This window comes from Canis lupus, chromosome 17, assembly GCF_048164855.1.
Source record: "Canis lupus baileyi chromosome 17, mCanLup2.hap1, whole genome shotgun sequence".
Taxonomy (NCBI): Eukaryota; Metazoa; Chordata; class Mammalia; order Carnivora; family Canidae; genus Canis; species Canis lupus.
The window spans coordinates 36,797,867-36,822,847 of record NC_132854.1 but is presented as its reverse complement, the minus strand read 5'-3'; the positions used below and the strand labels follow the sequence as shown (position 1 = coordinate 36,822,847).

At 34.4% G+C, this 24,981-nt stretch overlaps 1 long non-coding RNA gene across 2 annotated transcripts in view; it reads left to right on the top strand.

Annotated features, from left to right (window-relative positions):
- LOC140608390 (uncharacterized) overlaps positions 1–24,625 on the top strand; it is a 62,071-nt gene extending 37,446 nt beyond the window's left edge. The window contains exons 2-5 of one of the 2 annotated variants that reach the window (XR_012010405.1): positions 7,750–7,830; positions 9,960–10,038; positions 14,056–14,129; positions 24,318–24,625. This is a non-coding gene — a long non-coding RNA (uncharacterized lncRNA). Of the gene's footprint in view, positions 1–7,749; positions 7,831–9,959; positions 10,039–14,055; positions 14,130–17,856; positions 17,937–24,317 lie in introns of those variants that run through there. The other variant, XR_012010406.1, reaches the window with a different exon arrangement.
- Positions 24,626–24,981: the final 356 nt, after the last annotated feature.

Sequence of the window (24,981 nt, the reverse complement as noted above, 5' to 3'; positions counted from 1 at the left end):
ATCAAAAAGAATAAGATAACTAGGAATAAACCTAACCAAAGAGATGAAAGACCTGAACTCTGAAAAATATAAAACACTGATGAAAGAAATAAAGGTGATACAAAGAAGTGGAAAGACATTCCACGCTCATGGACTAGAAGAACAAATATTATTAAAATGTCTATACTATACAAAGCAATCTACACATTTAATGCAATCCCCACCAAAATACTGACAACACTTTCCACAGAACTAGAACAAACAATCCTAAAATTTGGATGGACCCACAAAAGACCCAAATAGCCAAAGTAATCTTAAAAAGAAAAGCAAAGCTAGAGATGTCACAGTCTGCGATCTCAAGTTATATGATAAGGCTGTAGTAATCAAAATAGTATGATACTGGTACAAAAACAGACACAAGGATCAATAGAGCAAAATAGAAAACCCAGAAATAAACCCACAATTATATGGTCAATTAATATTCAGCAAAGCAAGAAAGAATATCCAATGGGAAAAAGTCTCTTCAACAAATGGTGTTGGGAAAACTGGACAACAACATGCAAAGAATGAAACTGGATCACTATCTTACACCCTACACAAAAATAAATTCAAAAGGGATTAAGACCTAAATGTGAGACCTTAAAACATAAACATCTTAGAGGAGAACACAGGGAGTAACTTCTCTGATGTGGGCTATAGCAACATTTTTTAAGATATGTCTCCTAAGGCAAGGGAAACAAAAGCAAAAATAAACGGTTGAGACTTCCACAAAATAAGAAGCTTCTGCACAGCAAAGGAAATAATCAACAAACTAAAAGGCAACCTATGGAATGTGAGAAGATATTTGCAAATGACGTATCTGATAAAGGGTTAGTATCCAAAATATAGAAAAGAACTTGAAAATTCAACACCCCAAAACCAAATGGTCTAAGACATGAACAGACATTTCTCCAAAGAAGACATCCAGATAGCCAACAGACATATAGAAAGATGTTCAACATCACTTATCATCAGGAAATGAAAGGCAAACAAGGTATCACCTCATACTCATCAGAATGGCTAAAATCAACAACACAAGAAACAATAGGTGTTGGTGAGGATGTGGGGGAAGAGGAACACTTGTGTACTGTTGTAGAAACTACACTGGTATAGTCACTGTGAAAAACACCGTGGAATTTCCTCAGAAAGTTAAAAATAGAACTATTCTAAGATCTAGCAATTGTACTACTATTTACCCAAAGAATGCAAAAACACTAATTCACTTAGTGTATCCCCATTAAATCCATGGGGATACATGGGCCCCCAATGTTTATGGCAGTATTATTTACAATAGTCAAGATACGGAAGAAGCCCAGTGTCTATCAATTGATGAATGGCTAAAGCAAATATCGTATCAATATACAATGGAATACAAGCATAAAGAAGGATGAAATCCTAATATTTGCCATGACATGGGGGGACTAAACAGTATAATGCTAAGCAATTTAAGTCAGAGAAAGACAAATACTGTATGAGTTCATTCGTGTGGAATTTAAGAAATAAAACAAATAAGCAAAGAGGAAAAAAGAGAGAGATACAGAGGGACAACCAAGAAACACATTCTTTTATTTTTTTTTTAAGATTTTATTTATTTGAGAGAGAGTGCGTGTGTGTGCACAAGAAGGGGAGCAGCAGGAAGAGGGAGAAGCAGGCTCCCCTCGTTGAGCAGGAAGCCCAACTAAGCCACCTAGATGCCCCAAGAAACACTCTTTTAACTATAGAGAATAAAATGATGGTTACCAGAAGGGGGATGGGTTAAATAGGTGATGGGGATTACGGGATACACTTGTTATGATGAGTACCAAGTGACGTATGGAAATGTTGATTGTCTATATTGTGCACCTCAGATTAATATAACACTGTATACTAACTAACTGGCATCAAAATAAAAAGCTTAAAAAAGAAATAATCTCAGGGGCACCTGGGTGGCTCAGTCAGTTAAGCATCTGCCTTCAACTCGGGTCATGGTCCTGTGGTCCTTGTGATAGAGTCCCAAGTTGGGCTCCCTGCTCAGTGAGGAGCCCTCTCTCACCCCATTTATGCTCTCTTGCTCTCTCCTTCTCTTCCAAATAAATAAATAAAATCTTCAGGATAAAAAAAAGAAATAATCTCAGGCAAATATTTAGAAATATATGAAGATTTCTTCCAGAAAATATTAAAAAAGACAAAACTAAAAGCAGTTGTCTCTAAGGAGCAGTAATAAAAGACAAAAAGAAAAAAGAAAAATAAATATATCTTAAAGCTAGTAATAAAAGTTTTTTTTAAATCAAACTATTTTCTATTACCTTGTTAAATGCATGAAATCTTATGTGATAAAAACAAAATAAAAGCATACACATAAAACAATGACAACTGCCACCAAAGCAACAACAATAAAAAGATTACTCTCACAATGCCAAATTAATGGACATTTCTCTAGTGAAAGACATTAGGACACCAAGGTCAATGCTAACAAACGTCATTTAGACTGGCAGGATCCTAATACCTGAGTAATTTATACCTTTAATGTAAGTTCACATAGAAAACATTGGAAAATAAAATGTTTAAAATCAAAGTCGAATATGTTCACAACGAGCTGAGAGAGCATAGACTTATTTTTAACTTTTTATTAATTTATCTATTATTAACTTACAAATCTATTCTTTTAAAAATATTTATTTATTTTAAAGAGAGAGAGTGAGCCCGAATGGGGGGAGTGGCAGAGAGAAAGAGAGAATCCTCAAGCAGACTCCTGACTGAGCAAGGAGCCTGACTCCATCCCAGGACCCTGAGATCATGACCTGAGCAGAGGTCAAAAGTGAAAGCTGAAGCAAGTGAGCTAAGCAAGCACCCCTTTAGAAATCTGTTCTTAAAAATTGTGGATTTCTGCCTCTCCATAGTGAGCATTACTTTAAATTATGATATAGTGCAAGGTAAACATGGAAGGGCTGTGGTTTGTGGAGTGTGCAATCAGAGATTGGCAGATACAGTGAACAGTTCTCTTTGGGGGATACATGGCTCCATAGTCACTTATATAAAATTAGGTCTCAGGGAAAAAAAGGATGCAAAAAATAACCAACACTATTTCCTTATGATTTTATTAATTAAGATTCTATTATTTAAATTTATTCTTTATTCGAATCGAAAAGTGCTATAGTATGTATCTTACCAAAACTACCTTAAAAAGCATACCCCATGTAGCATTTCTTTATTAGTTATTTTGCAACATTTTTATAATATAAAAATGGTAATTTCTTACCTTTAATAACTAGCACTTCAAAAACACAATTACAAGTAGTATGATCAAGAATCCCTTTTGCATTCAATTTTTTCTTAACTTTGTGAATAATTAATTTCCCTTAAAATAACAACATAATGTATTTTAATAAAAGAATTACAACCCAACTTAAGTGATACAATTAGTAGTAATTATTCTCAATAGCAATTGTCTCTTATTAAAAATATTGAAGTGTCAACTGAGAAACTTTAAGATTTAAAAATGAATTTTTTTCTGCAAATGTCCTTGAAGTTGTAGAATATAATAGACTACTTTAAAGGGAATTATCCTCTGGATAGAGCATGTTTAAACTATATGGAAGTTAGCCTACACTATTAAAGATGCTCCCAGAGGAATTCACAGTGTGATTTTGTGTATCAATTTGACTTCATCTGGATCCAAAGTTAATTTGGCCTTAATTTAGCACATCTCTTGTGATGGAAATTAATTTGGATGTAAGTTCTTCATGTTAAAAATTGCAATTCTAATGCTAATAAATTGTTATAATTATATTTCCAATATGGAAATATAATTTTACATGTCTATATTCTCATTTGACAGGTATCATATAATAAGGCTAAAGTCAGGAAATTTTATCAAAGAGTGAATAGGTAACACTTTGGTAGAAGTGACTGAGGCCACTGATCTAACCAAACTGTTTATAGCTGATTTAGACTTATATAATCTTATATATATTTGTATAAAATATATCAATATAAATAAATTAAACAAAATATATTACTACACTATTTGAATACTCTCAAATTTCTAGTTGACTGGCATAATTTAGAGAAGATTTAAAATATTATACCATGTAAAGATACCTATGCCATTGAAATTTCTAAATATGTCATTAAATTAGAAAATGTTCTTATGCCTACTTATCTTGACATTTAATGATGTTAAGATTGATATTTTTTTACAGTTAGCCGAGGAGAATCTATTTTTTTTTAATTTTTATTTATTTATGATAGTCACAGAGAGAGAGAGAGAGAGAGAGAGAGGCAGAGACACAGGCAGAGGGAGAAGCAGACTCCATGCACCGGGAGCCTGATGTGGGATTCGATCCCGGGTCTCCAGGATCGCGCCCTGGGCCAAAGGCAGGCGCTAAACCGCTGCGCCACCCAGGGATTCCGAGCCGAGGAGAATCTAAATATTTCAATTTGAAAATGTTAAATAAGGTTAAGTAGAAAAAAGTCCTAATACATTTAAACCACAAAATAAATCCCCACTGCCATATAAGGTATTTCCATGTAGTTTTATGTGGATTGATACAGTTAGAAAATAAATATTCTAGAGAAAAAAAAACAAACAGGAAACAACTTGCTGAATATTTCTGCCTTATTCGTTTGTTTCTGGAAAAGTTCAGATGTCTGCATTTCATCGGATTAGTATAAAGTTCATCTACCTTGGCTATAAATAGAGACAGCAAAGCAAATCCCCTATTCTTTGGACTGAGTCAGGAATCTCTTTCTTGCTTTTCCCTTTGCCTGGCCTGCTCTTCTTGAGAGAATCTGCATGACTTCTACACTCCTCACTTAGCTCCACACCATTCATTCTATACCTACATGTGACTTTTTCAGGGTAGCTTTTTCTGACTATTTCATGAAATAGCATAACCCACCAGGAATTTCCAATGTAGCCTATTATCCTACTTTATTTTTCTCCAAGTTAGATACCATTACCTAATGTGCCCAACAATTACGTGGTTATTTTCTGTTTTTCTCCCCCAAAATGTAAAATCCATGCAGCAGAGATGGTCTTTCTTTTAGTTACTACCCTCTTGCCATCACTTATAATAATATCTAGCATCCAGTCACTGCTGCATAAATGCTTTTCAGTGAAAATGAAAAGAAAGAAGAGGAGGGAGGACGGAAGGAAGGAAAGGAGGAGGGAGAGAGAATGTGAAAATGGGGAAGAAAAGGAGGAAGGAGAACAGGAATAAAAGGAAAGGAGAGGAAGGGAGGAAGAGAAAAAGAAGAAAGGAAAAATAATGAGCTTAACTTTTGTTATTCATTAATAACCTCTGATAAATGCACAGACTAGGCTGACATATAAGGAAGGCTTTGAATCTCTCAAGGTCTTAATTAGGAGTCAGGTAGAACATGGAGTCTGAAGCTGGGGAAAGTTACAAGAGTCTAATTACAACAGGATAAGACGTGTGTAGGAAGTCTGGGAGGCACAGTGCAACACCCCAAGCCAGTGACAGTGGAGTTCTGCAATGATGCCTAGGACTGAAGGATTTGACTAAACCATCCAAAGGGGAGTAGGCATCCCAGGCCACTGCCATAAGGAAAGATGGAGAAATGTAAAGGAATAAGCAATCTGACCCATTGGATCTTTGCTTCCAATGTTCTGATGTTCTCCTTTTTTGGTCCCCAACCGGAAGCCAGAGGGCCAGGCAGGTGCTGTCACTGGTTAAGTTCCTAGTGAATATAGGAGAATGACAGATCTGCTGGGTTAGACAGATTAATTCACACTTCTGGAATTTGCTTTGCAAATCTTTTGCCTTATATCCAAGTTCATGTCAGATATTTTGGAAGAGTGAGGCAAAATATTAGGTCTCACAATCTCAAATAAGACTTTCTTTTTCTCCCTACTAAGGCTTTACCTCAGGAATTTGTGTTTTTTTTTGTGTGTGTGTCCTGCGACTTAAGCCCCTTTTTGATTAACTTAGTTTCAAATAATGTTTCCTATGCATGATTCTCTGAATTAGTCACTCAAAAACCACTCCGTTTTTTTTTTTTTTTCCAGATCTGGGACTTTAGGTTTTTCTCTGATGAGTCTTCCAGTAACTATTGCCAAATTTTCTCCTAAATCCCTGCCCTGTAATCCTGAGCCATTTTCTCAGGAAATGGCTCATTTTCTCAGGAAAATGTATGCCATTTTCTTCATGACTTCATTTCTTCATGACTCTGTGCTACCACATTCTTCCAAATTTCCTGTTTTTCTTCTCCTTGTTTCTCCTTCCTTTATTAAATTACAGTTGTACTATGGTTAATGATTGCAATAATAATAATAATAATAATAATAATATCAAGAATGACAAACATATGTAAATAGTAATAATGTACCAGTCATTACTGTAAATAATTTCAAGAAATACCTCTTTTAGGAGTCCTAATTACCCTTTGCAGAAGTTACTGCTATTATCAACTATTTACAGATAGGAAAATCAAGGCAAAGAGCATGTAAGTACTGTGCTGAACTCATGGCTAGAAAGTGAGAATGGATATCAACCTCATAATCTGTCATTTAAATCCAGGACTTAATCATTGCACTCAATCATCATTCTTAGTAAAATGTTCTAGCATCTTGGATGGAATTTTCTTCCACTTTTCATGGGTTTACACCAAGAAGCCCTCATCCCTATCATGTTTATGTTGTAGGTACTATAAAATTTGATCACAAAGTTTCCATTTTGATCTGCCATTGCCCTCCTTCGCCCACTACTGATAGACTTAAACCAATTTCTGGTAAATTACAAAATCTTAGAATTCACTAGCAGTAATTTCAATTGACCTTGGAAAATACAGATGTGCAGTGCTTGGTTTTTATAATTCTTTAATATCTAAATCAAAACGAAGGGAGATGATCAAAAGTAATTAAAACCTAGAACTGTTCCACAGATTTTCTCAACTTAAAGAGATTCAATTGCAGATATTTTCTAGAATGGAAATAGTATATAATGTATATATAATATTTTCTAGAATAGAAATAGTATATAATGTAAAACTCTTAAGTTAAAATACAATTAAATTTTTTAAAAAGTTTGCTTTTGTAAATAAAGTTTCTTTGAAAATTTTCTTTTAACACCTATCTTTTTTACTTCTTGTCCACCACTTTTTTTGTTTAATGTGAGAGAGAGAGCACACACACAATTATGGGGGGAGCGGAAGTGAAGGGCAAACGGAGAGAGAGAATCCTAAGGAGGCTAAACGTTCAGTGTGGAGCCTGATGTGGGGCTCAATCTCATGATCCTGAGATCACAACCTGAGCCGAAATCAGGAGTTGTATGCTTAACCAACTGAGCCACTTAGGTGTCCATCACCATTCTTACTAAACATTTCAGCAATCATGAGAAATCACAATCTTTTTTTCATATGCTTTGTCTGTTAGAATGAATGTATGGAAGATTTCTCCACTGTGTCATCTTATTTTGAATGTATCCAGTAAGAATGTGCACAATATGGATGCTTATAGCACTTACTTCAGTTTATTTACTAAAATAGTATGCTGGAAGATTTTTGGTCCCAAATCTGAAAACATGATAATAAATTAAAAACAAAGCAGAACATATTTCCATTACCTCTTTCTCAATGTCTATTATCCTTTTTCCCCTTCTAACAGTTGAAATTTTAGTTTTCTCAAGATTAACTTCTCCTCTGGAAGATATGCAGTCTGATAATGATATTCTATATTTAATTTCAAATAAGTCTCTCTCTCTTTTTCTCCTTCTCTTTTTGCTTTGGCAGGCAAAGCACAGAGTTCCACCAACCAGATGGGACTTCATGAGGGGAAAAAGAAATAATGCTGTGTTTGGAACAATCATATTGGTATGTGTGGTCTGAATGTGAAATTAAATCTGCCTTCTTGGTTTGATATCCCAGAGAGGAAAGAAGGAGGGAATTGAGGATAAAAAAATAAAAATATCTCAGATATGCCATCTCTGCACAAAATAGTCTAAATGCAACCCAAGACAGAGGAAAAATGTAACTGGAAAGAAATCTGCAGGTGGCTTTGTCACCTAAGGATGTACAAAAAATAAAATGCTACAAATACTCAAATTTTTTCATGATTTGCCATGGACTGTTTCTAGTGATTCAGAGTTGATACCTGTTAGCCTGCACAAAGTAATGCCTAAAAGTAAAATTGTCGAAGAGAAATTTATAATAGACAGTAGAATAAAACACCTTCTTCCTCTGCTTTCGATGCCTGGAGCCCTTTATCTATGTTCTGACTTTACCCCCTCACTATATTTCTGGAAAATTATTGGCTGGGATGAGCTCTCCCCATTAAATTATGTGTTGTAATAAAAGAAGAACTATTTTGGAGACTATATAAAAGCATAGTACAGCTAAAGGGAAAAAAAAGGAGAGTGATAATGATTTTCACAGGAATATCTCCAATCCAGTGAGATGACACTGTTAAAAATGTAAAAACTTTGAAGGAAAACCATCGCTTGTGAAATTTGAGAACCTAAATGGAATATGGCCTCAATACTTGAAGGCCTCAGAGCAGATCTACTCCAGGAAGAGATGATGGAAAACTAGTAAGAGATCTAATTTGAGTTTACAGAGCTTAAGAAATGAATGTCCCCCTCCAAAAATAAAAGAAAAAGAAAGAAAGAAGGAAAGTTAGAAAAAAAGAAAAGAAAATTACCTGGAAATTTATTGTGATAGAAAAATAAATAAAAAAGAAAAGGAAAGAACTCCACTGACAATCCAATCAGAAATATGTTCCCATGGCAGAGAAAAGTGGGGGAAAGAAGTGACATAAAAAGACAGAGAAGTGAAAATTAGAAAGTGAGCAATAAATGTTCAAGGAGAAATTGATTCTGCATTGGCATAATTGCTACTTTGAAGAAGAGAACAGAACCAATAAAACTTAAACATACACAGAAGAAGAAAAATTATCATTAAAGGAAATGTGATTTTAATGAAGGAAGATCTGAATATAGAGACTGAATGAAGAGAATCTCACTCCCAGGAAACATGATTCCACAGATTAATATGAACATAGATCTTTTTTTTTAATTTTTATTTTATTATGATAGTCACACACAGAGAGGCAGACATAGGTAGAGGGAGAAGCAGGCTCCATGCACCGGGAGCCCGACGTGGGATTCGATCCCGGGTCTCTAGGATCGTGCCCTGGCAAAGGCAGGCGCCAAACCGCTGAGCTACCCAGGGATCCCTGAACAGATCTTTAAAAAATTTGCTGGAAATCCTCAATAAAGAATTCTCTGAGCAACCAGACCAGAAAATACACACACGTGGGAGCACACTGAAAAGGGAATATCAGGCTAGATTTAGATTTCTTCAGGGCAGCAGTCAGTCATAGAATATAGTAGAGCAAATTTTTTAAATCTCGGGAAAAGAAAAATCACATAGATTTTATTCATCCAAGATGAAAAGTGACAGAAAATATGTTCAAATATGTAAAACTGAATGAATTAGTTGTACTCCATAAGTTCTTGAGAAAAATTACAGAAACAACAAAAAGAAATAATGCAATAAATATGGTGCCTGTAGCAACCTGTACAGAAAGAAAACAAAACAGAACTCTAAGCATACCAACTAGTTAGTCTGGAACACAACGAGAAATTGGATATTCTAATATAATTTTTCTATAATTGTATATATATGTATATATCTTATTTTCTATTTCATCTGTATATTCATGCATAGAGAAATTTAATAAAAGTGTGAGAGGGAAAAATCTGTTATCATAATTAATGGTAAACCACATAAGCCTCTCAGTAACATAAAGAACAAGACAAGGTGATGACTGTTATTATTATTTAACATTATAGAAGTGCCACCCAATTCTCTGACTCAATTTATAATGTTATAAAAATTGGGAAGGATAAAAAAATGATCATAACGGATATAATATGAAATATGCCATTTGACTTATAAGAATTTGACATCATGAGGGTTACTTTCCGTATTTTCTTTTACAGCTTGAGCTCATTTGGGTTTCCCATGATATGGGAGCAGCTGAGCAAAGAAAGGAGAGCACTCAGGCAGTTATCATCTCAGGTGAGTAGTTGACACCATGGCATTAAGGTCTTCTTTCAGACTACTCTAGTTTTGCAGTGAAGAGTATTGCAATTTCATGCATCATTTGCTTTGCTAAGATTGATTTATTTTGTCTCTTCTTTTGGATTTTTTTTGCATAAATGTTTCAATTACATAGACTATCAGATGATTTTTGTTTGCTTGTTTGTAAACTACTGGAGAAATTGCAAACCCATAATGTCACTTATAGTTAATGTTCTAATGATGATAATTGATTCAGATTAGTTTTTCCAGGAACAAACTGCTATTTTAAGTAAAGGGTAGATTAGATGCACATACAGATAATCATATATTTGTGGAACCTAAGATGATAAAATTTAAAAAGTTATTCAGTAAAGTGGTAAGTTACATAATTATTAGGCAAAAATCAATAGTTTTCCTCCATTAAAACATCTTTTAGGAAATATAATGGAAAGAAATATTTGTATTTCTTTGTATTGTATAATGGAAGAAATATTTGTATTAATAATAGTGACAGGAGAATAACGTGTCTATAAATAAACTTAATATTAATGGGAAACATTTAACCTTTGAGAGATGATTGTCATGAATAATGTGATGACCTGTCTGGATGCCCCTTTCAGGGCCAACACATCAATTTTACTTGCTGCTAAAAATATCAGCAGCTGAATATTCACACCTGTGCCTCTCACTGGGATTTGTCCCCAGTCACAGGGAAATGTCTCCCCAAGGTTACACCTCCTTCCAGGGCTCTGCCCATAGTCATTGACTGTGCAGGAGAGAAAAAAGTTTTCCTCAACCCTCTGAGGGTCCCTGGCTGGGTCTAGATTTCACATGAACGCAGAGATTTATAAGAGAAAAGCACACAGATTTCATGGAATTTTTATATGTACATCCTCACAAGAGAATGAAAACCTGAAGAAGTGATCAGAGCAGGAAGGTTTTATACCTTTTAGACAAAGAGATAATCAATTCATGAAGAATTGACAAGACACAGGAGTTGGAGCTAGGGATAGTAAATGGTGAAGAAATAACTAAGGAAGTATAGTTAGTTTAACAAGGTTTGTTTATACAGAGTTCTCTGCTCCAAATTCTTTGTCTCTAGAGATAAGAATACCTTCTTTCCTCTTGGTACAGCAAGGGTACTTTTCACTTTGGCGATTTCTCCCCTGCTCTCAGGGAAGAAGGGCAAGTGTGGAGGGACATCAGAGTGGCCTTCCTGCTTCTGCTGTTTTCTCAGACTCACTTCAGCTTAAAATATTCTATATACCAACATGCCATATATCGGAGTTGCATGTCCTGAACTCCATCAATTGGCTGATACAAAAATGTGAAGGCCTTGTGTCCTTGCCTCAATTTGGGATAATTATTAAGGGCCATCCCAGCTTCATGGCATCTCGCAGAATTAGCTACAAATACACTGTGAGTCTGATTTCCTTTGGCCTAACTCTGCCTTTCTTTCATGCTTTCTCTGTCACTCTCTCAGGCATACTTGGGATTGGCATTTCCTTGTTCTCTTAGATTGAAGCTGTGGGTGTGAATAGAGGAAGCAGTGGCTAATAATTCCAGGTGTTCTTTACAGGTTCCGTCTTAGCATCATCTGAGTTTACGAGAAGATACCTACATTCAGAGCTTGTCATGTGCTTGTCTAGATTAACAAAGGCATTTCTTTTTCCTCCTTTGCCATTTCCCCTTCAATAGAGAAAACTACATAAGGGGATCCGGGATCCCAAATGCCACCCTGAATTCTGAACATACATGAATGAGTTTATATAGTCATGGACAAGTATAACCTTAGTGTCTTCACATTCATAAACATTTCAGAATCTCTGTTCTTTTAATGTCCGAATAAAATAAGTTCCACATATGTCTGAGAAGATCTGGGAAATGTTTACGTGGGATACATTTTCTATGGCAGAATGAAGAATTTTGCTGCTGTTGCAGAGATGAGAAAGCAATACATTCTGCTTTGGGAATAGTGAATCGCAAAAAGAAACACATAAATTAGATCCTTGAAGGAATGTAGAAGAATAAACAAGGTTTCACATTGGCTTTTATGCTTAGAAACCTCAATTTACATCTCACAAGCAAATGAAAAACCACACTTTTATTTCAAATTCCAGAAAACTACAATTTTTCATAGTATGGGGTATCGCGATTTCATTGTAGAAAAGGTTTAAACCTAACTTTTAGGTTGAATTATATATAAAAAGATTAAAAATATGAATAATATTATTTATGAACTATCAGTGACTTCATTTTTGTTATATGTACAAGGAGATAATATGCACAGTTTCTACATCTTACATTAGGTGATAGATCAAAATAAGAAATTGGGAAATGTATACAAAAGCATTAATAATGTACAGTTTTATGAAAATTCAAAGTATTGTTATTGCTTCAAATAATTGTTATTTTTATTGACACTATCACAATTCCAAAATATTTGTAACCTTCTCAAAAATAGGGATGTCAATAACTTAAGAAGAAGAGAAAAACATTAAAAGACTGCAAATACCTTGAGGATAAAGATGGTCTTATTTCTCTTATTACACCATGGTAGAATACATTAGTTCTCGACTGGTTATGGAATTAGTCAGGGTTCTTCAAAGAAATAGAACCAATAGGGTATATACAGATGAAGCATCATTATGAGGAATTGATTTATGTGATTTTTATGGTTGAGAATTCCCACAATCTTCTCTCTGCAAAATGGAGTCCTAGGAAATTTAGTCTGAGTCAAAAGGCCTGTGAACCATAGGAGCTGATGGAGAGCAATGGAAGATTAAATGAGATGTCCCAGCTCAATCAGTGAGACAGAAAAATAGGGATGAACCTCTCTTTCCTCTGCCTTTTTTTCTATTCAGGTCCTCAATGGATTGGAGGATGTCTAATCACTTTGGGGAGAAAAATCTACTTTACTGAGTCCGCCAACTGAAATGCTAATTTTATCCGGAAACACTCTCATAGACCATTCAGAAACAGTGTTTAATGTAGGCATCCCCATGGCTCAATCAAGTTGACATATAAAATTAACCATTGCTGTTATAATATTAACAAATCAGATAGATAGGGATAGATGGATGGATATTTATGTAGAGATATATTTTATAAATGACATGATATAATTATAAAAAATAAAATTATTAAAATTTTATATATATATTTTAGATATACTATATCTGTGTATAATGATAAAGAAGTTATATAATTGAATTTTGAAAATTTTAATATATTAGCAATTATTAAATATTTCATTTGAATATTGATTTTCTTTTTTGAATACATTGTTTTTAAAGCTAATGTGAAAATACGTAACATCTAGATATGCTTCTGTTTGCACTGCTACATTTAATGTAGTTGCTCTTGAGAGTATTTTAGATCATTAATACATTGTACTCTCACCACAGTGAGCATTATGATTTATAACACAGTTTTTAAAAATGTGTTTTAATTAGATAAACAGTGAATGATTGAAAGAACCAGATCAGCCTGTAATATATTCTTTCATTTCTCTTAATGAAAATATAGAAACCTAAAAATACTAAGCCTTTTTAATCAACGTTAAATCATTCATATTGGAGATGCCTGGGTGGCTCAGCGGTTAAGCATTTGCCTTCGGCCCAGTGAGTGATCCTGGAGTCCCAGGATCGAGTCCCACATCGGGCTCCCTGCATGGAGCCTGCTTCTCTCTCTGCCTCTGTCTCTGCCTCTCTCTCTCTCTCTCTCTCTATCTCTCATTAATATATAAATAAAATCTTAAGAAAATAAATCATTCACATTGAATTTACATTGTATATTAGGCATTAAATAAATTTTGCTTCTGTCTTGTGAAGGCAAATTCTCACAACCAATGCATTCCCAGATAGAGCTAGAAACTTTGGAAATAAGTTTAATACTTTCAAGTCACTGACTCCTTGTATAGTATCCTAGTGTTCCAGTTAATGAACATTTTAAATGTGTCTCAGGGTAAGATTTGAAAAACTAAGTGACGTCATTTTTTTTTTTTTTTAACAGAAATACATTGAGGGCCCACATCATGTCTGGCACTGCTCTAGACTCTGGGAACATACCAATTGTGCAAAGTGCAGGTATACCATAAGCATTCACAAAGTTTTTTCTAGCACAAAAATGTACTCATTGAAATAATGCAATTCAAATTGATTAGATATTTGTCTACATATAGAGGAATATGCTGATGAATATTAGCAAGGGTATATATAATTTGATTCATAATTGGTTTAACCTATTAAAGCATCCTATGAAACATTTAGGTTGATTTTATGTCTTTGGCCACAGGAAAAAAAAATCAGGTAATATTATTGAAAACATTCCAAAGAATTTGGCTTTGCATCTATAAATGATAAATAATTGACCAGGAGTATGACTCAGTCTTGCTTGCTACCTGTAGGTTGACAGCATTCCAGATATTTCTCATATCGTAGCATGAAGCGTATGTTTAGGGGACCTGATTAATGGGTCTCTTTATTCAAGTCACAACTTGATATGTACATCAAGCCATCAAATTAATGACAGTATTCCTATATGATCTGTGTTTTGGTTATTCAGATGTTTTGCCTCCATATCCCCACTTCCATCTTCCTCTTGAGGTATGGGGGCTGGGATTTTGCAAAAGACATTTCTCCTTTGGCAGATCATTCCCTACTGGATTTTGCTAATACAGGTCACCAGAGGAAAACTAGAGGAAGAGGCAAGCAAAAGGTCTTACTCCTTCTGTTGAACTGTTCCTATCAATGTCCTCTTAACAGTGATTCTTCTCGGGGATCCCTGGGTGGCTCAGCGGTTTAGTGTCTGCCTTCAGCTCAGGGTGTGATCCTGGAGAACCGGGATCAAGTCCCACATCAGGCTTCCTGCATGGAGCCTGCTTCTCCCTCTGCTTGTGTCTCTGCCTCTCTCTCTCTCTCTCTCTCTCTCTGATGAATAAATAAATAAAAACTTAAAACAAAAAAACAACAGTGATTCTTCTCTCTACCCCAAGCAATTTATCTAGTTTTCAATATTTTTTCAACTATACCCAAACCAGGCTCATGGTTACCTTCAGAGACCATCTGGGCAGTGGCCCTACTCAAGTGTTGGAGTCCCAGTTTCTGACAGGTCCTGCTCTGAGTCTCTGACACACCAGCCACAGCTAGGTTATGCCTCACCTCCAGAGATCTGAGTTCCTTTCTGAATGCTTTCCTGTAAGGTTCTAAGCTCTGATAAACCCCAACCTCTGCCCTTTCTTCACAAAATCCTAGAGACAACAGCTACTTCCTGCAAATAAAATTTCTGTTATGCCTGTTTTCCCTCTCTGCCTTTCTGTCCTTCAATTATGGTTTAATTTCTTATATTAATTTTCCAGTTAAAATAATTAGTATGATTCTGTTTTCCTGTCTGGATCCCAACTGATATGGATTAACTAAAATTAGTTTAAAAATTGACCTTAGGTTTTGAAATCAACTGTTGACACAAAACATGATGACGAAAGTAGACGTTCCAGATCAGGATCAAACAAGAGCTTGAGGTGAAAGAATATTCAAAACATTAAGAACAAATCTTTAAATAGATGTCTATCTTATATGCTGGTTATCATTCATCCTTTGTTGCAATTGAATTACGAAGAATATTGAATTCTGCTTATGGGAGTCACTGTGCAAGGGTTTACATTTGCAAATTCAAACAATGCATGATTCTTTACCTCAAAAAGCTACTCTGAAGACAGATACAGTTATATTCTAGCAGTATGTACACATTTATACACTGATATCATGTATAAACAACATATAATATTCAGAAATATTACAGAGAAGTTGGTAATTAACTGCCTGGTTGAAGAAAAGGGATTGACCACAGAAGAGGTAAAGACCCAGACAAAGTAAATGGTTCAGTTAAATTTAATTTCTTTACTGTGACCTAGAAGCTTCAATGAATTGAAGAAGTTTGTCAAGTAGATAAAAGGAAAAAAAGTATTCTTGGAAGAGAAAGTTTTAAACAATGTGCCATGCATGTAAACTGCAAATTTGTTTGTAGTTTACAAATTATTGTAGGATATAGTGCCCCAGGAAGAGAAGAGTTGGGTCTAGTTTGGAAGTAGATAATCTAAGAAGTTTAAAATTATTTTAAATATGATGAGGAATCACTGAAGAAAAAAAATGTACGAGTAAAACAGCCACAAATTGACTTTATAGAAAAATATAGAGGCAGAAAAAGAAGTTATAAAATTATATCAAGAGTCCAGGTGAAAGATGAAATTGAATTTAAGGAGGTGTCAGCATAGATGGGGAGGTGAGGGCAGCTTAGAGAGGTACTTACTAGTCACCTATGGAAATGACTGTAAAAATGAAGTGAAAGAGAAGTGATTGGGAGACATAACAAATTTGGATAAATGGTATCATCAACCGAAGTAGGAAATTTAATGAGGAATTCTATTTTGGAGGAATGATAGAAAGATAATTTTAATATGAAGTGTATTGTGTTGCAGGTCCTGCATCTCATATGCAGATCCACTCTAAGCAATCATGAGCTGTTATTTATACCTGAATATGAAGACTTACAGCTTGAAGATAGACTGGGGAGTTAAATGTATATTCAATTGCATGTTAAACTAAACAACTAAATGAGGATTTCTAGGAGCACATGCAGAATCAAGAAAGAGGAGAATCAAGGATAGAAATCTAGGGAATCTCAAAATTTGACAAACTTCCCAGTGCACCAACTCTATACTATACACTTAATTAACTATCTTTGTAAGACTTGGAGTTAAAAGAGTACCTTGAGTAAATTGTGGCATATCTATGTTACGCTTCTCTATATAGAATAGAGACTAGAATTCTTTTTTAAAATGCCTTAATGTTATACGTACACTAAAAGAGTGAAAAATTAAGTTGGTCAAAACAGATTCCCATGCCATGTATATGGTGTCATTTCAATTAAAATATGTAAATGTCTATAGAAAAAAATGACACTAAGATATAACATAATAATGTGATATCTACCTGATAGGATTCTGGTGTCTTTTATTCTTTGTGTACATAGCTATTTATCAAAATATTTGATATACATATATATATTTAATTTTAAATTTCATATAATTTATAATTAAAAATTTAATTTTAATATATTTAAATTTTAAATTTAAATAAGTGTAAGTATGTTTAAAACTTTACCTCAAATAGTTGATGAGATTTAATAAAAACTGAGACCTCAAATAGCATTATCAGGCAAGGTCTTGATGTCTACAGAGAGTAGATGATGTAAGAAAAGGGCTTCTCTAAGAATATATATGCAATGTAACAATCTTTGTGATCTCCACTTTGATCACCATAGTCTAAACTACCAACCTACCTAATTGATTGCCCTCTCTGACTAACTAGTCTCCTTCCTTCCATTACTGTCCATGGCCAGGACCTATTCTCCACACAAAAGCCAGAGTGTTACTTTAAAATGATAATTCGGATTATGTTACTCCTTAGCACAAAAATCAAAGGCCTTGTTTTGCAATCTTATTCCTTTCATAACTTGGCCTTCAACCTCATCTCTGAACTTGGCCCATATGAGCCTTTTCCAGGAATATTAGTCACTTTGCAGGTCCAAACCTACTCCTATGTATGTCCCTTTGTTCTTGATAGTCCTTCCTCAAATTTGCTTTAATCTCAGAAAAACATTAGTCCCTCACAGATGACCTACCTGAGCATTTTGTCTTGAATGTGCTCTGTGCCTCCTTAACATGCTTCTTTTGCCTATATAAACTTTAGCCACTAAGGTATTACATATGAAGAAATTTATGTGTGTTTGCATATGTTGTTTCTTCCCCATCAGAATGGGAACTGTATGAGAGAAGGACCTTATTTGTCTTGTTTACTGGTGAATTATCAATCTTTAAAAAGCAGGCTTTCCAGTAAGTATTTGCTAAACAAGCGAATGTGTTTTTTTAGAAGTGCCTGAATAAGAGCTAGTCCTTGATTGTATAAGTACTTGCTAAAAAAAAATGCTCAGAAATTCACAATAGAAATTGCTGTAAGTGCCAAAAGAAAAAACAATATTTATCTACAAGAAATTTGCCTGTACAGCTTAAAAAATTCACTCATGCATCCATCTGCATTATCACTGAAGACTTTGATTCATGAAATCTAAGTTGGGTAAGAGGGTTTTTAAATTATTATTTTGTGGGTATTTTTTTTAAGTTTCATACTTGAAATACTGGTGATTCACTTCAGAAACTATTTATCAAATAATATTTTTTACATAAAAGAACACGTTTGATTTTTTTAATTTAATAATTAATTTTGGCATTTTGGCTGGACAATTCATGTGTAAAGGGATGCAATTAATTTTGAATCACAACTCTCAGTAAAATATGAAACTTTATAAGGTATTTATGATTGTGAACTCATATATTGGAGAAGTGTTGCTGCAGATTGAGCATTATGTGTTTTAATTTTCATTTTATATTCATGGAAATTCATGCTATAGCATATTCGTAGCATCTAACAGTGAATTTTAATGAATAATTAGAAATATGGATTCACAAATATTCATTAAAAATGCGTGACTATGTTGGAGTGTTATGAAAAGCAGCAACTGTCCGGGCTTAACAGCAATTTTTTTTCTCAGATTTTAGTTCATTGAACTTTTCTAAAGATATTTTATTAGAATAACAGAATAATTTTTTAAGGTTATGGTCAAGTGCTTACACATAAATTTAAACATCATATCATTAAATTCAAAGTCTCTTTTATGTGACAAAATATTAACATACACAAAATCTACTTCATAAGTAAACATTTTGAGTAGGACAGGAAAATATAAATACTTTTTCTTAATCATTTCCTGTGACAGGAATATCTGTTAACATTTATCTGAAACCTGTGTAGAACTTGTTCAGATATGGGCAGACTCAAAATAAGCCCTGAACTGGTTTGTTTTTGCTTTTCCTTTGTTTGTGAATGAATAGGGATACTCACACACTCTATAAAAGAATCAAGTTAGGTTTCCACCCTCTCAATGTTGAGATAATACAGATACATCCCTATGAAGACATAGACAAAGTAGGATTCTTACTGAATAATTAAACTGATAGACAACCAATGCTGAAATTTGATTGGATTGTAAGTAGAAAGACGATGGAACTGGATGGGGGTGAGGGTTCAGTGCTTGATCTATAGAGCCTTTACCTCATGACAGCCTGAAAAAAGAAACAAACTCATTCCTTGCTGTTATAATTTCCACATCCAGGAAGACAATGAAAATTCTTTAAAAACAAAAACATATGGGTTAAAAAATGGTTAGAAAATAGGAAAGAGCATACTTGTTATAGTCTCTAAGTCGGGTTAAGAAAAAGAAAAAGTCAGCATCCCTGGGTGGTGCAGCAGTTTAGTGCCTGCCTTTGGCCCAGGGCATGATCCTGGAGACCCGGGATCGAGTCCCATGTTGGGCTCCTGGTGCATGGAGCCTGCTTCTCCCTCTGCCTGTGTCTCTGCCTCTCTCTCTCTCTCTCTCTCTCTGTGTGACTACCATAAATAAATAAAAATTAAAAAAAAAAGTCTAGTAGGAATTTAGCCTGGAAGGGCACTATAGTTTTTGAGAGATGACATGTATTTCTTGTGTGAAGAATAATATCCAAACTTGGATATAAGGCAAAATACATAATGCTAAATCTGCAGTAACATTTCTTCAATATGAGTTTACAATTATAAATACCTTATAAAGTTTCATATTTTTACTGAGAATTGTGATCAAAATTAATCACATCCCTTTACACTTTTCAATATCATACTGGAGCACTGTTACAGGACTATCCAGGGACTATATAATTATCTAAGGAAAGCATTCTTTTGTTTTCTGACTATTTATCATTGATAAGAAGCTATGGTGTTACATGTTTCCTTGTATATTTTTCCCAGTAAAAGTGAAAATTAATCCTGTTTGTTAGAAAATATAACTCCAAAAGTTCAGTTTTTCACTCAGTAGGAGAGTGAACTGTTGTCTCTAACTTAGCAAACTTATCGTTGCATGCATTCTCTGACTGTGTAAATCTCCCTCAAATCCCCTTTCAACCAGCTTCTCTATCCTGCTGATGTCCTCACTAGATAAATCTTTACTCTATATGCAGTCTATATTTGTAAATTATATTTTGACACTACCATGGTGATGAAAGGAAGATGCTATTTCAGTAGGATGGAAATTCTTTAGGTTTCTGCTGTAAGTGAATATCTGGGCAGAGAGCTGCATGCTTAATTTTCTTTGTTTGGAGATATGCTCTCATCTGGATATCCCTACCTGTCTTTACAGTCTGGTTTCCAATGCTTTTTTTCTGTAAAAAACTAGCTAAAAAATCCCTCAAAATTTCTTGTTCTTTTAATATCCATTCTAGAAAATCTAGAATTCTATGCAAACCCAAACTTCTGTCTTTTCATGTCTGTCCAGATGTAGCTATATGCTGCCATGTACAGAAATGGGTAGGCTAACACCAGTATACCCACATGGTTACCTAGACAAGTAGAATAGGCGGGCACTGAGGGGGGCACTTGATGGGATGAGCACTGGGTGTTATTCTGTATGTTGACAAATTGAACCCCAATAAAAAATAAATTTATTAAAAAGTATATAAAGAAATATTACTGTGCTCCTTCTATCGCTCTGCTCTCTGTATCCTTAGACATTCTCAGCAGGTACCCTTGCCTCCTAATCAAAGAAAATAGAAACAAGGGGGATCCTTGGGTGGCTCAGCGATTTGGCGCCTGCTTTTGGCCCAGGGCATGAGTCCTGGAGTCCTGGAGTTTCAGGATTGAGTCCCACGTCAGGCTCCCTGTATGGAGCCTGCTTCTCCCTCTGCCTGTGTCTCTCCCTCTCTCTCCCTCTGTGTCTCTCATGAATAAATAAATAAAATCTTTAAAGAAAAAAAAAAGAAAATAGAAACAATAAGATACAAATTTTCTCTACTTCTTGATATAAAAATCTACAAACATATAAGCCTACCTGAATTTATGTGAAACTGCATCCTTCCTTTGATGATCAGTAATAGATAAATGATTAATAATGTTAGGTTTCCATAAACATATGGATTTCAGAATATATGATGAGAAATCGGAATATTTAATACTAAAAGCAGAATGAAGAAATGAATGGTAGGAATATATTTTGTAAAAAGTTATATAGGAGTATTGCATAGGAAATGATATTTGAAAATACAAAGTATTCAAAGTGGTTTTCTGTCTGTTGTGGGGTTCTTGATTATTTTAATTTTCTCTTTACATTTTAGGTGTTTCAAGTTTTAACTCTCTAGATCCTTCCTAAGGTATTTTGGGTCCACTCAGCTTGTGATTTGTTTTCTTAGAAAGATGTTATTATGTTTCCTCAGATTCTATGTAAAATATTCCCCTCTTCAGAACTGGAGGTTTTCTCAGTTCAAGGAGGGCTTTTTTTGTTTGTTTGTTTATTGCTGTGTTTCCTTTTGTAGTTGTTGTTGTTGTTTTAGTTTTACTGGAGGATAAACACCTTTTGCTGACCTATCTATACAGCAATCCTAACCCAGCAAAGAATCCCTTAGTAGGGATTGCCCTACTAAGTCATGCATTTCTTTCCAAGGGATATTAGACTCACTATATGTAAAATGTTTCCCTTTTATCAAGTATCTTAACATAATGATCTATGGCACACAGCGTCTTTCCAAATTTACAGAAGAGATAAGTCAAACCATCAATTGAGATGTTTACTTTTATAACCAAGCTAACTTTCTCTCAAAGAATCATTTTTAGGCGATGACCTCTTAATTTTACATACAATTTGATATTGGGGACAAATATTATACATAAGTACTGATTTTTGAAGGCTCCTCTTAATTCTTCCCTAGGAAGTCAGAGATTTTTTTTAAAGCTAGATAAGGTAGGTTGGAGGTAGGGTTTTAATTATCCACGTTTATGAGTTAATAGATTTTCATAGCAACTAATCTTTCTAGGGTATCTATTTGAACATTAGTTATACAAAGAATGCAAACACTTGGCAGGGTTTTTTATTTTAGGGTGTGATGTCTAAATGCTAGCGATAAATATTTTAGTAGTTAATGAGTGGTTTAAGAATTAAAGCATATATTTCAGTCTGAAATATAGCTACTCTAACTTCTTCATCTAAATAATGTCATGTAAAAATAAATGAAACTAAATAGGCTAACAATATTTTAAATCCACCAGAATTAATAGAATGGGAAAAAAATAAAAGAAGAAGAAAATTATTTGGAGAGTCAGCAAAAGAAAAACCCCTAGGCTTCTGGAGATTAAAGTGAATTGGGAAGCTATTATGGCACCTTTCTTTCATTGAATGTAAATTATATATTTCTTCACACGTACTGCATTTAAAAATGTATTACAAAATGGAATTTTAAAATGATACCGAATTTTTAAAAATGAGACTCAAGAAATTCTAAGATGCTTGACTTCTATGTGGAATTACATATACTTTGAAATTCTTTCTTCTTGTCATTAAAGAGAGACAAAGACTGAACTTTTGTTAATTGATTCAGCCAGCATTTATTAAGCACTCACTATGTCTATGTTGCTACATATTCCAAAAGCTGCCTATGATAATGCGAGAAGTGTGTAATACATTGAAGAAGCAAAATATGTTCCTAAACAAAAATGAAAAATATTTCAATAGTTAGAAACAAGAAATTTACTAGGATATCTTTAAAATTTCAGAAGTAATCATCAAATTATTGTGCATTTTTGTTTGGAAACATTTTGCATCTTCAATGTATTATTACACATTTTATGCAAAGAAAAAGAGACAAAAACCCCTTTCTTTTTTAAAAACCAGATTGTATTTATTTATTTGAGAGAGAGAGAGAGACAGTGAGAGAGAACAAGAGCAGAAGGGAAGAGAGAGAGAGAGAGAGAAGCAGGCTCCCCACTGAGCAGGGAGCCTTGGATGTGGGGTTCAATCCAAGGATCATGACCTAAGGTGAAGGCAGACGCTTAACCCACTAAGCTACCCAGGTATGCTTATAAAACAGAATCTTAAATAGAAAATGAATTGGTGGTTGCCAGAACAGAGGTGGGTGGGAGGATGGGTGAAATAGATAAAAGGAGGGTAGCCTGGTGGCTCAGCGGTTTGGCGCTGCCCTCAGCCCAGGGCATGACCCTGGAGACCCCTGATGGAGTCCCGCATCGGTCTCCCTGCGGGGAGCCTGCTTCTCCCTCTGCCTGTGTCTCTGCCTCTCTCTCTATGTCTCTCATGAATAAATGAATAAAATCTTTAAAAAAATAGATAAAAGGGGATTAAGAGTATACTTATTGTGATGAGCACTGAGCAATGTATAGACCTGATGAATAATTATGTTGTACACCTGAAACTAATGTATTACGGCTCTTAATTATACTTAAATTAAATATATGAAATTAATATAGATATTATAGCTTCATTAAATAAAAATAACCTGCTGTCAATTTAACAAGTTAGTAGTCATAAATTCAATGTCATAGTTTGTTGTATATTGATCAAAATGTTATAGTGCAAAAAAAATGTTATAGTGCAGACCTAGTCTCAACACAGCCCTACAATAAAAGACAATAAATAAATTTGTCAAATGGACATTTAATATTACATGTTTAAACATTATTCAATGCATCTATAATGTATCCAAAAACTTATATATAATTTTCAAAATCACTGTTTATGTGTGTGTATATACATACACATTTAATTTGGAATAAACTTAGTTGTATAGGAAAGTTGCAAAGATAGTACAGAGAGTTTCCATATATACTTTATCCAGTTTCCATTAATCTTAACATAACCATGGTACATTTGTCAAACTAAGAAATTATCACTGGCACATTACTATTAAGTTTGCTTTTAAGCAAAGTATAGTTTATTTGGATTTCATCAACTTTTCTATCAGTATCTTTTTTCTGTTTCTGAATCCCATCCTGGATACCACCTGGCGCCTTGATGTATTTGTCTCCTTAGTCTCCTCTTCTGTGAGTTTCTCAGTATTTGATTTACATGACTTTGGCAGTTTCAAAGAGTACAGGAAAAAATATCCTGTAAAACTTTCTATATTTGGGGTTATATGGTGCTTGTCTCATGATTGGACTGAGATTATAGCTTTTGGGGAAGAATGCCACAGAAGTCAAAATATCCATGTCATCACATCATGTCAGAAGTGCGTAATATCCGCCCAATGTGACTGATGTTGTTAACTTCGATCGTTTAGTTAAAGTAGTTGTTCCAGGTTACCCCATTGTAAAGTTACTATTTTTTCCCTTTTCATATTTTATTTTTAGGGTGAGTCGCTAAGTCCAGTCCACATTTAAGGGGGAGAGAAGATTAAGCCCTACTTCCAGAGGGTGGAGTATCTATAGTTACTATTTGAAAATCTTCTGACGGTAGGAAGGCAGGCTCTCACTACTATTCAATACTTATTTTTAAAAACTCAGAAACATGTAAAGCAGTTTCAAAACTTCTAAGCTATATAATCTGTGAGAAATATATTCATTAGGCTACCATGTTTTTGCACAGTTCTTTTTTGTTGTTAACCTTAATGTTACCCAGTCAAAATACTGTTTTCCAAAAGTCCTTGGGTCAGCAACATTTGCACTCCATGCTCTGCAGTAAGGCTATGTTAAATATTGAAATACAGTTAGATTCACTTTTCACACGTTATATTCCATCAGTAGACTTTTTGACATTCTGCTTGATTCTTTTCTTTTCCTTTCTTTTTAAATTTTCATACATTAAAGTTCATGCTTTGTACATTTCCTGAATTTGAGCTGCTACATAGAATGATGTATCAAGCACCCCAGTATCATATGGAACATTTCTACTACCCTAAAACATCCTCTGTAATTCCCTTTTGCCCTCAAAGCACACTCCATGCCTCCAAACCCTTCCACTGAACTTCTTAGATTTGCCTTTATAGAATGTTATATGGATGGAATACTACAACCA